The sequence below is a fragment of the Patella vulgata genome, chromosome 5, assembly GCF_932274485.2.
Source record: "Patella vulgata chromosome 5, xgPatVulg1.2, whole genome shotgun sequence".
Lineage (NCBI taxonomy): Eukaryota > Metazoa > Mollusca > Gastropoda > Patellidae > Patella > Patella vulgata.
Window position 1 is genome coordinate 49,758,944 of NC_065883.2, and position 14,797 is coordinate 49,773,740.

A 14,797-nucleotide genomic window follows, 5' to 3' on the forward strand; every position below is an offset into this window, starting at 1 on the left:
CACATGACTTTGATCTCAGATAGTCCATACACGTGACGTAATTTGTAAAGACGATCTTGAGTGTGTTGATACAAATCACGCATGGTTCTAGACGGATCATAGGGGTGATGATGTTTCACGTCTTGTATGGGTCCGGGGTAGCAGCGAGGACATCCGTGATAGGCACATCCCATGAATTCGTAGCCGGTGTTATCGTCGTAGCCATCTAAATGATACGCGCCAATTCTCACTTCACCCTGGTTACGAGCATGTCGAATCTGTGGAACGCGACTTCCCTCTCGCAACGCTTTGAGAGTCTGACCGTGCTGTTCCCATTCCAACCATCTCAAGGCTATGTTAGATTGCTGTCGCGGTCGAAACTGTTTCCAATCTTTTCCGGCTTCGGGTTCCTGCATCAGGGCTCGGGGAATGATGGCCATCGTATCGGGTTCCAAATAATGCGTGCGAAATACTTTATTACAGGCCGAAGCCAACGTGAGACTTTCCACAAAAGGATCGAGACCCGTGTCCATCATAAACAAGTCTCTGAAAGCAGCACAGCCGCGTTTGAGTACATCCACATCGCTCTTGCAATACGTCAACAGCTCGTGTTGAAAATCAAATGGTTCGTGTTTGTGTTGTTGGTACCAGGCGTAAAAGGCTTTACGTTCAGACACACTCATGCCTTCAGGATCGTATTCTTCGGCTGGTGGATATGGACCCACGTACGTGTAATGGTCTGGCTTGTTAAAAAAGTGTGGAAAATAGCCTTTCTTCAGTTCCGTGAGGCCAAACGTCTTGGGTACATCTCGTAAAGGCATGGGTAAAAAGTTTAGCGAATCGACAAATTTTACGGCTCCCAAGGTCACTGTCATCACTTTTCCACCACTCATAACAACTTGCGGAGCGGCTATCGCATGGTCGTGTATCGTTTGCAACATTAGTAACCCATCGTATCCCTTAAAATTATGTGCAACGGCTATGATGTGTGTAGACTTGCGAGATTTTCTTCCTCCGGGAACTGTACCGTGTGCCGATAAATAAATGAACCATTTTCCGACGTCGTCCAACGTCCGAAATATCCATTCGCGTTGACCATTCCAGAAAGGATCACAGTAATCACAGGGGTCCGATGATGCCATGCAGAAATGACAACAGCATTGTAGCACACACAAGTTTACTACATGTTCTCCCGTATCTTGACTGCATTCGAAATCATAAAATACAAAACGAGTCAATTCTTTTTCTTGGAGTCTTGCTAACTGCTGTGGGCGGTCCGGCTGGGTCATATCAATGGGCGATTTGAGTTTTTGAATAGAACACCAACGGTCTCCGCGTTGATGCCATTTCTTACAAACATAGCACTCGTATTCCCCACACACGTGTTCGGCCAATGTCCTGTGTCTTCTCAGAATATCCCATTCTTTACCGCACTGTAGACATTTCGTCCATCGTTGACAGATCGTTGGTATTCCTGGTTGCCGGGGTTTTAGGTGCCGGTCATAACACATCTGATTCGGAAAACGTCGATGACATGTGTCACAGTCTCGACGAGTGGCGTCTTCCAAACACGGGGGTCCTGACTGTTGACAACTGTGACACATGGCATGACACTCGTGTCGATCCGGATGATCGTAACCTTTTTGACAGGCCTCACAGAAATAGTTTCTTTCAAAAAAAGCAGGCATGGAAGTGATGACGTCATAATGATTGGCGTGATGGTATAAATGTAATATTTTAGGCTGACCACCTACGACGTACTTGGTTCCTTTGAACATGAGTTTACCAAAGAGTTGTCGGGAATAAACATTGATCTGGTATCCCTGGGGACCCAGCACACGTTGGTATTGTTCCCAGGTCTCGGGACCACGACAGGCTTCGTAGGTACCTCCTACCTCTTCAATTAATCGGCGGGTCTTTCGTGTCTGCCAGCTGTCGGGTCCACAATTTCGTACAAGTCTGGTCTTTTCTGCTTCCCATTCTGGCGTGTCGTTTTTGTTGGCATAGTGTTTGGCCACCACCAAAGCACGTTGGAAACAGAGCTGGTCCCGATTTTTAATCACCACGATGGCTCTCTTCCGTTTCAAGTAGTCTTCAAAGGAACTCATGTCTTTCTTTTTGATAATAGGCTGTCCACTTCCGGATCCATTAGGCGGGGCTACGTGACACACATGTAGTCTCAGGCGTTCGTCCATCTTAAATTCTTCGTTGGATTGTAATATTCGGGCCAACGGATCCAATATGTGATTTGGTCTGACATCTTGCCACGGTTGAAATGGTATCCATGCCGACGTCTTGAGTCCCGGATGCGATACACTAAATCGTACAAAGTCGTTGGGTTGACAGCCAACCAAATTTCCCAGATCATTTAATATGTTGTCAAAGGTATCATATAAAACTTCTGGAACGTCCACTGGTGAAATTTGGTCCCAATTCTGATGAAAATCAACGTTGACATACAAGCTTTCCGTGTGAAAACGTCTGGAACGACGCTGGTGTCCTAAACGTAGAGTGTAGCCTGGTGTATTCGCCATTGTAGAATGCTATAACCAGTAAGCGCTTGCTCCTTTATATAGACACGGTTGATGACGTCAATATAGAACATGACGTCATTTTAAGTATAGGCCTACTTTTATAGCTTTTATAGCTTAAAGTGAGGCTTACAGTGAAGTCCGCGCGATTTCTTTTTTTTTTTTGCCTTGTAAAATTCTAAGAACTACAAAATGTTTTTTGTCCAAAAAGTCAAGGCTCTCTCACAGGTCCGCGATAAAAGGACAAATAGGCGTGAGAAACCCAACACTTCAACCATGGGTAATTCTCTGAAGAGAGAGAAACGTCTGACAAGCCAGTGGCAAGGGGAGTTCCAGCAACTTCTCTCTGAGCAGTGTGCCGAGAGGTCGGCATGGGAGGCCGAGAAAGCGGCATGGCAGGCCGAGCGGCAACGGTTTTTGGAGGAGCGAGGGTACCTCCAAAAATTGTTGCGGCAGACCCGCCGTGAGCTTCATCGGCTGGAGGCCTTAGAGCTAGATGCTCACAGAGAGGAACTGTTGGACCTCTATCGGCTGCAAGCCGATGGGGTACTTCCCCTACCACCACCCCCACCGCCTTACAGTCTATACCCTCGACTGTAAGGCAAACCGGCCATTGGCCATCCAACGGCCCTTTTCAGGGCCACCCAAACGGTCCTTTTCAGGACCACCAACTCATTCAGAAAGAGTTTTCATATTCTATTTTGATTTTAAATAGTAAAAGTTCTATTTTGATTTTAAATAGTAAAAGTTCTATTTTGATTTTAAATAGTAAACAAAACCAAAAATCATATTAAAATCATATTAAAAAATCCTATCAAAAATCTTAATAAGATCCTATTTCGCCCATTCGTGGCCATATTTTAAGATCATATATTAAATTTTCTCGCCTAATATAGTATACATTTCAAAAACATTTTAAATTATTTTAAAATCTGTTTTTAAGGAGGGATCATTGCTCTCTATGAAGTCCGCGCTGTGGGGGGCCAACTCCATTTCTCGATCCTATAATTTTGCATAAAAGGCCGACTGATCGCGCTTTTCTGTCATTCCATCATGGGTTCTTATATTATGTTGGACGGAGAAGACTGGTTTGAGGTGATGGAAGAGGTGTTGGTCATTCCAGAGTGTGCAACACAAACTGTACCAGAAACAGAGATCGCCCTTGAGCCAACGGATGTTATAGTCGTGGATGATAGCGACGACGACGAGTGGTTAGTGGCCAGTGGCCAGACACCAGCACAACCCTTCGAGCCACTGGTCCTCTCTGAAGATCCATTCTGGGGATATACACCGGCCACTCCACCGAGACCATCAACACCCTTATACGACCCGTTTACTGGTACTTGGACGCTGAAGACTTGGCACCAAACCAGCACGCCATCCCATACCAGGTACCAGGACGAAGACGACGCAGAATTTATTAGGCGTATCCGCCTTGGGTAGGCGATTAACCAACCAACGGCCCTTTTCAGGGCCACCCAACTTATTCAGAAAGAGTTTTTTCATATTCTAATAATAGTTCTATTTTAATTTTAAACAAACAAACAAAAAAACCATCTATAGCTAAACGTACTTACTTTGACGTCCGCGTTTGACGTCGTTCGGAGATTTCAATCCTATTTTCCAATCCTATTTTTTTTTCTTGGGTCTGTTTTTGAGAAGGAGGGCTCGTTGCTCTCTATGAAGTCCGCGCTGAGGGGGGCTCGGAAATTTCGATCCCGTTATTTTGCATAAAAGGCCGACCGATCGCACTTTTCTGTCATTCCACCATGGGGTCTTTCGAGGTGTTTGAAGACATGATATTGGGAGATTGGCAAGAAGAGACGGTAGCAGTCCACACGACGGAGACCCAGTACGAGGGAGACGACGAGGACAGCGAAGAAGAATGGATGTTTGGGGACGAGGAGTGGTTGGTGTCCGACCCATTCCTGACCGAAATGGCGGACGACATGTATAGTTGGTTGTACGAGGAGACGTTCAGGCCGAACGTTTCCTCTACACCAGTTAGACCAGCCACTCCACCACCAACCGATATTTTCGAGCCCTTTACGGACATCGAAACATTGAAGAGGTGGTACCAGCCCGACTCGGCCACGCCACCATCAACACCCCGTAAACGGAAGATTTACGACGACGACGACGACGACGACGCCATGAGGCATGTCCGTCAACGCCTCGGTTAGACAGTCTAACCACCAACGGCCTTTTTCAAGGCCACCCAAACGGCCCTTTTCAGGGCCACCAAATCATTCAGAAAGAATGTTCATATTCTATTTTGTTTATATCTTTATAAGAACCTTTACAAGAACCTTTCATAAGAACCTTTCATAAGAACGTTTATAAGAACCTTTCATAAAAAAACAAAACAACTTTATAACAACCTTTATAAGAACTTGTCTCCTACATCAATGTAGACTACATCTATATCTCCCCTTAGCAAGGAACACCCTTAGTATAGAATAATCAATGTCCGTAGTATAGATTTAATAGATTTACCACTGTTCCCTTCTCCCATCCCTGAATTCTATTATAGATTATATCCTAGATTATATCCTAGATTATATCATAGATTAATTACTGCACTAATTGGGGATTTCCCCTAAATATATGAATATACCGACGGGCAAACTCGAGAGAAAACGAGCAAAGGAAGGGGGAATCCCCGAGAGCAATCCCAAGAAAGAACGAGAGAACAAACGGAGGGTGATCCCCAAGATAAGGGCGAGGGAATCCCCCAAAAATGGGGCCCAAGACCCAAGCACAGAAAGGACGAAAGAAATCCCGAGAAAAAGGAAATCCCCGAGGGAAATCCCTATGACGTCATGTCACGTATGACGTCACTAACGTATGACGTCATCACCGGAAGTGACCGTTGCTATGGATGACGTCATCACTGAAAGTGATGTTATCGCCGGAAACGGAAGTGACGCACTCTCGGAAGTGACGTCATCACCGGAAGTGACGTCATCACCGGAAGTAGTGGTGTCATCTTATGACGTCATCACCGGAAGTGACGTCATCTTATGACGTCATCACCGGAAGTGGCCGTTGCTAGGGACACAGGAAGTGACCTGCGCATGCGCAACACCGTTGCTAGGGCTTCTGCGCATGCGCGCCATCGTTCCTATACCCAGGCCCTAACTACTTTTACACTATTTGCGTACGAGGGGTGGCCATTTTGTCCGGTAGTTTTGGTCCGATTTTCACGAAATTCGAACTCAACCAACATTACGGTTTAACGGTGATACATTCAAACGTTTTATAAATCGGATGACAACAGTGACCTCTAGAGGGACCACAAGCTAAAAACGGGATTTTTTTGTACAATCAAGGGCAATAATTCAGGAAGTTAAGATCCGATATAAGCGAATATCGACAGGAACCAAGATCTTTGGGTTATAAACATGCATTTCAAGTTTCATCAAAATGTGATCAAAATTGTGACCTCTGGAGTGTCCACAAGCTAAAAATGTGATTTTTTTGTACAATCAGGGCTATAATTCATGAAGTTATAGTCCGATACACGCCAATATCGAAATGAACCTAAATTAGATTAAATAAGACCAGTCTCCATCCTCACCCAAAACAAACCATATATCAAATCCTATCCCTTACCGTTAGTAAATAAAATCAACTAGATATAAGAATACCTAACCCTTTCTTTTAAATCCAATTCTTAGTAGGAAACACACTAATGTGGCTCTCCCCCGAGAGCCCCAAATTTATTCTTTTTTTCTTCAGAAACAAAAATACCAGAATACCAGAAGCACCATCCAAGGAAGACCATCATCGCCACCAACACCAAATAACAGTTAAATAACCTTTGTATATAAACCTAATGTATTGTATGTATTTTAATAAAACTAGGAAATATCACGAACTCATTTTTCATCACCCTAGGTCAGTGCTTATGTGGAGACTTAACCTCTCCCCCAAATTCTTAAACCTAACCCACAATCTTGTCAACAAGCACGTAGCCTAGGCCAAAACCAAGACCTAGTCCTGACCCTAGCCCAAACCCACAATTTTGTCAAAAAAATCATGTGCCCTAACCCTATTTACATGTTGTGACCTTGAACCAAGTCTGCAGTTTGCCTTAATATTTAGACCTAACATGTTTTGACATACAATTACAATGAAATGTTAACATGTACACTCCAAAATTCACACCTGTGTGACTTTTGACCAAACCTGCAGTTGGCCTTAATATTTAGACCGGACCTCAAAACATGGTGTCTACCTTTGAGATTGGCTTAGACTTATGTGACACTCAAGGTTTACTTTTTTACTGACTGTTAATAGGGTGGCCCATGTGCTCTACAGAAATAAAGTCCACCGCTGATAGTTCGAGACTACCACTGAAGCGTACACATTCGCCGTGCCGAGACCAACTTTCTGACAATATGATACTATAAATAGCCATGGCACGGCACGTGCAATTCTCTACAAATCTATCAACTATTACAGCCGTAAAAAATTTAATGTTGACGATTTTGAATAGCAGTGAAATTAAGCTTCTTGGTTATTACAGCAGATTTAGAAATTACGTTCGTTTCATTTTTTAAATCGCTTTATCATTAACTGTACCGTTAAGAGCGGCATCTTTTGGTTTAGTACAAATAATATCTCTGAATCACTCGGATTAGACAGGAACATGATACTTGCAGTAGTTTCATTTTACTTTTACAAGGTTCTTAAAACGATTGTTGAGCTACCTAACGTGCTTATTTCTAAATTCAATTTCTTGTTCTAGCTTTCTGTTATGTTTCGTAAAAAAAGTAGTCTTGATTATCCCGACCTGTCAATCAGACGTAGAATGGTCGATAGACTGGTTAAGCGAGACTAATTTCAAAACAAGGGCACGTAACCTATCTTTTACTCAAAAGTGTCTGGATGTAATGGACGACACTTGGAACCAGTTTTCAGTCTATTATTTATAGATGATTAATGGTCATAGCTTATTAAGTACAACATGATCGTTTATTTAGTGACTATAATTGTGTGAAACTGATTTGAGGCTTGGCATATATATAAATATTGTGGCGTAATTGTCGAGATATAAGGAGATATATGGAGATATTTATTTATGGTGGGTCACCCTACTGTTAACTGGTTTCTTGTTGGAGGGCCAGTGACGGGATGTTCGCTAGAAATAAAGAGGTTTATTTCTATTTCCAGTTAAAACCATTTTTTTTCTTTCTTATTTTCTCACTGTTTTTTATTGCATATTTATCCCCAGCTTTCTATCATTTCAGGTGCCAGGGTAATGTTTCATGGAGTGGAATAATTGACCTCAACACAAGTATTAAAATAAAAGAAGCAAAACAGGTGAGATAAATGTGCATTTCATACACTTTGACGAAGTACATCCAACCTGATCCCCACTTCTGCTCACTAATAGTAATGGTCTGGTACTGCACAGGCTTGTCTTCTCCCCTTGGCATGTAACTGAATGACAGAATTCCACATTTGACCATTTTCTGGATGTCTATGATCCGTTTCTCGGATAGTATTCGCCCCAGAATTCTCATTCTCATCCAAATTTAACATTTCAGGTCTACATCTCAAAACCCGATGACTTCCTGGACAGGCTTTAGTAGAACGATGATGCATATCAATTTCATCCCTGATCTCTATGACACCTGTGATGGATGTGGAGGGCAAATCGTAATCAGTTTGGGTTCCAGCCAAAAACCTCTGTAAACTCTGCTTTTTGGTGATGACTTTGTTTCCGAGCTTAAAAAGGACACCCTTGTGTTTATCATATCATATTTCTCATATTGGAAGATAACATAAATGGCTTGCGTGTTGACGGTTGTGCATATCTCTTGGTCAGGGAAGTTGTAGGCACCATCGCCATTGTAAATCATTTGACATGCCAGAGTGAACAGGGAGACCTATGATTGGTCAGCAATGTATCAGATTCCATACTGGGGGGTGGGGATGAAAAAACTGTTGTAGTGTTAGATAATCAGATTATTTCAACTTACTTATCCTGTGGAAATACAGTTGTATAGGAGTTATTTTAAAATTGATAGGCACTGCATGTTTCAACATCTTAGATTTGACCACAATTTGGCACTTGAAACTATGTTAACAGAGAAAAACTGTGAGGTTTTCGATGAAAGTGTTAAAAGTCTAATATTGCATCATGATTACCGTTTTAAAGTATTTTTGTGTTTGATTTATATTGAATTCATCTCATCTTTTTGAAGAATGCATTTATGTTCAAAAATAAAAATGTTCTGTGGAATTAAAAAATCATGTGCTTTTAAATTATCAGATTCCAAACTGGGGGTGGGGATGAAAAAGCTGTTGTAGTTGTAGTGTTACATAATCAGATTATTTCAACTTACTTATCCTTTAGAAATACAACTATATAGGAGATATTTTAAAATTGATAGGCACTACGTGTTTCAAAATCTTAGATTTGACCACAATTTGGCACTTGAAACTACGTTAACAGAGAAAAACTATGCGGTTTTCGATGAAAGTGTTAAAAAGTCTAATATTGCATCATGATTACTGTTTTAAAGTATTTGTGTGTTTGATTTATATTGAATTTATCTCATCTTTTTACAGAATGCATTTATGTTCAAAAATAAAAATGTTCTGTTCAATTCAAAATTCATGTGCTTTTAAATTTCTGTCTGAAATTCCGCAGTTTTCTGATGTATTATAGTGTTTGCAGAATGCCGCACAGCTCATCTGAAAATGCATAGATTTTCATAATCTTTGGCCAGGGCATTGCATATATGTTTGTTTATTAGATAACAACAGATTTGTTTAAACTGCAGAAACATGTGAGGTATATATAGGATTAAGACTAGTAATTATTTCCCCTTATGTGTATCTCAAGTTTTTCATGAAGAACCTCATACGTGCTTTTGGGCAAGTGGTTGCCACATGTTGCTCCATCTGTGGTAGAAAGCGTTCTACCCAACGAAAATTTGGGAAAAAGTTAGAGCCGGTCTAAGATACGAGAATTAACATTGGAGTCAATGGGGAAATCATAAGTGATCTGTGGCCATATAGGACTAAGACTAGTAATTATTTCTCCTTATTTCATGACGGACGAATGTAGTGCGAGTTATATATAGACAATTTTTCCCTTAATTTTTTCTCTCCCTTCTTCCAGCACTTTTGAGTTGACTTTTTGGTCTAGAATTGGAGAAAAGGGATCAAATTTGCAATTTCATAGCAGTTTTGGGTAATACTAATGATATTACAGCGGAGGGATAGGGGGTGTAAAGTGTCTTTCTGCAGAGCAATCATTGTGTCGGAAGTGAGATTTTCACCCCTGTCAACATCAAATCCCCGTAGCAAAAATCTAAATGGTCAACCCCCTACAAATTTATGATGAGGATATTGCCAAATGTGGTCCCCATTGTGCCCATAAAGATTGAAACCAACGGAATGTTGAGCAAATAGCTACATTCAAGTCAATGGGCAAATAATTGCTAGTCTGAGTCCATTTATAACTCGCACTACATTCGTCCGTCATGAAATAAGGAGAAATAATTACTAGTCTTAGTCCTATATGGCCACAGATCACTAATGATTTCCCCATTGACTCCAATGTTAATTCTCGTATCTTAGACCGGCTCTAACTTTTTCCCAAATTTTCGTTGGGTAGAACGCTTTCTACCACAGATGGAGCAACATGTGGCAACCACTTGCCCAAAAGCACGTATGAGGTTCTTCATGAAAAACTTGAGATACACAAGCTGGAAGTAGAGACAAGTAAACATGCAATTTCAGGCCTTACATTTCAACCTAATTACTAGTCTTAGTCCTATATGGCCACAGATCACTAAAGATTTCCCCCATTGACTCCAATGTTAATTCTCGTATCTTAGACCGGCTCTAACTTTTTCCCAAATTTTCGTTGGGTAGAACGCGTTCTACCACAGATGGAGCAACATGTGGCAACCACTTGCCCAAAAGCACGTATGAGGTTCTTCGTGAAAAACTTGAGATACACAAGCTGGAAGTAGAGACAAGTAAACATGCAGTTTCAGGCCCAACATTTCAACCCAACCAACCTCTCAACTCTTGTATCCTTCCGCATCAAAATTATGAATATTCACCAAAACCTGGCAGAAAATGTATTTTCAGACCCTTTTCTTCGATTCTACACCAAAAAGTCAACAAAAATCGCCATGCAAAAGGGGAAAAAAGGAAAAGGGAGAGGAAGACTAAAAATAGCTTTGGCCCTTGTTTCGTGGGTGACAGCATAGGAATATTTGGTGATCTGTGTTCATATACCTCACATGTTTCTGCCATCATGAAATAGTCTTAGTCCTATATACCTCACATGTTTCTGCAGTTTAAACAAATCTGTTGTTATCTAATAAACAAACATATATGCAATGCCCTGACCAAAGATTATGAAAATCTATGCATTTTCAAATGAGCTGTGCGGCATTCTGCAAACACTATAATACATCAGAAAACTGCGGAATTTCAGACAAAAATTTAAAAGCACATGAATTTTGAATTAAACAGAACATTTTTATTTTTGAACATAAATGCATTCTGTAAAAAGATGAGATAAATTCAATATAAATCCAACACGAAATTACTTTAAAACAGTAATCATGATGCAATATTAGACTTTTTCACACTTTCATCGAAAACCACACAGTTTTTCTCTGTTAGCGTAGTTTCATTTCAAGTGCCAAACTGTGGTCAAATCTAAGATGTTGAAACATGCAGTGCCTATCAATTTTAAAAAATCTCCTCTATAAGCTATATTTCCATAGGATAAGTAAGTTGAAATAATCTGATTATGTAACACTACAACAGCTTTTTCATCCCCACCCCCAGTTTGGAATCTGATAATTTAAAAGCACATGAATTTTGAATTCCACGGAACATTTTTATTTTTGAACATAAATGCATTCTTCAAAAAGATGAGATGAATTCAATATAAATCAAACACGGAAATACTTTAAAACAGTAATCATGATTCAATATGAGACTTTTAACACTTTCATCGAAAACTACATAGTTTTTCTCTGTTAACATAGTTTCAAGTGCCAATTGTGGTCAAATCTAAAATGTTGAAACATGCAGTGCCTATGAATTTCAAAATATCTCCTATATACATGTAGCTGTATTTCCACAGGATAATTAAGTTGAAATAATCTGATTGTGTAACACTACAACAGTTTTTTCATCCCCACCCCCCAGTATGGAATCTGATACATTGCTGACCAATCATAGGTCTGTCTCCCTGTTCACTCTGGCCTGTCAAATGATTTACAGTGCCAGTGTTGCTTACAACTTTCCTGACCAAGAGATATGCACAACCGTCAACACACAAGTCATTTATGTTATCTTCCAATATGAGAGGCCATGATAAACACAAGGGCGTCCTTTTCAAGCTCGGAAATGAAGTCATCACCAAAAAGCAAAGTTTACAGAGGTCCTCGGGGCTGGAACCCAAACTGATTACGATTTGACCCCCACTTCCGCCACAGATGTCATAGAGATCAGGGATGAAATTGATATGCATCATCGTTCTACTAAAGCCAGTCCAGGAAGTCATCAGGTTTTGAGATGTAGACCTGAAATATTAAATTTGGATGAGAATGAGAATTCTGGGGCGAATACTATCCAAGGAAACGGATCATTGACATCCAGAAAATGGTCAAAATGTGGAATTCTGTCAGTCAGTTACATGCCAAGGGGAGAAGACAAGCCTGTGCAGTACCAGACCATTACTATTAGTGAGCAGAAGTGGGGATCAGGTTGGATGTACTTCGTAAAGTGTATGAAATGCACATTTATCTCACTTGTTTTGCTTCTTTTTTTTAATACTTGTGTTGAGGTCAATCATTCCACTCTATGAAACATTACCCTGGCACCTGAAATGATAGAAAGCTGGGGATAAATATGCAATAAAAAACAGTGAGGAAATAAGAAAGAAAAAAACAATGGTTTCAACTGGAAATAGAAATAAACCTCTTTATTTCTAGCGAACATCTCGTCACTGGCCCTCCAAAAAGAAACCAGTTAAACATACATTATGCAAGAGCAAAATCTGATTATTGCAAGTCGTAATTTAGGCTTCAGATGTTATAGAAGTTATAAATTAGATCTTTATTTAAACAACAAGCCCAAAATCAACTCTGTAGACCCACGGATGGCTCGGCTACAGCTCGGATTTAAATAGGATTTCAGTTGTTGATAAATTCAAATATGGCGCACCCTGATGAGAATACGTCAGTTAGATCGAGGCTAAATGATAGAGTGTACTTAGCGAGGCCGCTGTAGAGCGTTTCCGCATGCCATTGAAAACTTTACTTGATAATCGAGATATGTAGGTGGAGTTAACGCCTGTCAATCAAACGTTCGGCCAAGGCGAAGGCACATTTCACTACCATTTCTAGTCAAATATTACAACGATGATAACTATGTTCAGAATAAAGTAATTTGACTGAAATTTTCAATATATTCTTCTTTCATCATCTACTTTTGAACTGTTATAGCAAGAATGGCCAACTCTCTATAAAAATCTCCCATAATGTATCTTTAACAGTCAGTAAAAAAGTAAACCTTGAGTGTCACATAAGTCTAAGGCAATCTCAAAGGTAGACACCATGTTTTGAGGTTCGGTCTAAATATTAAGGCCAACTGCATGTTTGGTCAAAAGTCACACAGGTGTGAATTTTGGAGTGTACATGTTAACATTTCATTGTACGATGTCAAAACATGTTAGGTCTAAATATTAAGGCCAACTGCAGACTTTGTTCAAGGTCACAACATGTAAATAGGGTTAGGGCACATGATTTTTTGACACAATTGTGGGTTAGGTTTAAGAATTTGGGGGAGAGGTTAAGTCTCCACATAAGCAATGACCTAGGATGATGAAAAATTAGTTCGTGATATTTCCTAATTTTATTAAAAATACATACAATACATTAGATTAATTTACAAAAGTGATTTCACTGTTTTTGGTGTTGGTGGCGCTGATGGTCTTCCTTGGATGGTACTTCTGGTATTTTTGTTTCTGAAGAAGAAAAAGAATCAATTTGAGGCTCTCGGGGGAAAGCCACATTAGTGTGTTTCCTACTACGAATTGGATTTTCTAAAAAAATCGTGTTTGTTCCACATCACCGGGTTAGGGCTAGGGATTCTTATATCTAGTTGATTTTATTTACTAACGGTTAGGGATAGGATTTGATATATGGTTTGTTTTGGGTTAGGATGGAGACTTGTTTTATTTAATCTTATTTACTGTGCGCTGGGATATCGTTCAAATTTTTTTTTTTAAAATATGCAATTATAAGTTTCTGTGTGAATATTTTCGGGTGATTTTCTTGGAGATCAGTATAGTGTTTTCTGATGATTTTGGATGCACTTGCTGCTGTTGCGCTAAATGAAACTACAAATGGGGCTATTGCGCTAGCCGTATGAATATTCAAACCTAGGGGGCTGTTGTTTTCAATTTGTCAATCCAGAATTTTTCTCTTGTTAGCCTAAACGTTTTAATTTCTTCTGTAGTTTCAAAATCGCTCTTAGCCTTTTCTATTGGTGTGACAATGAGATCAGAAATGTCATGATTTGGTTGGTTGAAGTGAATTGAGACCGGTTTGTCTTTTTGAGTGACTATGTCTGACCGGTGACCGTTAATTCTTTCCCGAAGGACTTCTTGGCCCATGCTAGGGCGTGGCCAGAGTACTCCTGTACAACATCTTTGTCACTTCAAGTACTCTAGTTTCTCCGCTAGCATGGTTCGGTAGTGTGTCGACAAGGATGAGGCGACGTCCTTGGCCCATTTCAAGTTCAATGTCTCAATGGTAGTGGCTATGGTGGGCGTCTTCATGGCCGGCTTCACGAACTTGTTCAGGTCTTGGATCTTCCAAGTGAAACTTCTGGTGGGTTTTCCATTCTTCTGGCTCTCCATAATGGTCAATTGGTGGAGGCATTGCAGGCCCTGCAAAAAGGTTTTCACGATACCTGCATTCTCTGGAGGTGGTTGGCGCTGGTTTGGTTGTCGTTTTGGTTGGCGCTGGTTTGGTTGTTGAGTTGGTTGGCGCTGGTAACGGAATCCAAGTGGTGGTTGGTGAAATCCAGGTGGTGGTGGTGGTTGGTGAAAGCCTGGTGGTGGTCGGAATCTGTTCCGGAACTGTGGCCATTCCATTGGTAGATGAGTGGGCGTCGGAAGGAGAGGACGTCTGGTGCGGGACCTATCCATGTTCCAACAGTGTTGGTGGGGGTAAGGGGGGAGGGGACTGATTGTGTGAACGGTGTGCAAATGGGACAAGATAAGAAAGCTG

The 14,797-nt window shown here is 40.7% G+C and overlaps 1 long non-coding RNA gene across 1 annotated transcript; it reads left to right on the forward strand.

The window, feature by feature from the left end:
- The first annotated feature begins 6,981 nt into the window (after positions 1 to 6,981).
- LOC126821208 (uncharacterized) lies at positions 6,982 to 9,130 on the forward strand. The gene is made up of 3 exons (XR_007680347.2): positions 6,982 to 7,599; positions 7,766 to 7,838; positions 8,066 to 9,130. It is a non-coding gene; the product is annotated as an uncharacterized LOC126821208 (long non-coding RNA).
- Positions 9,131 to 14,797: the final 5,667 nt, after the last annotated feature.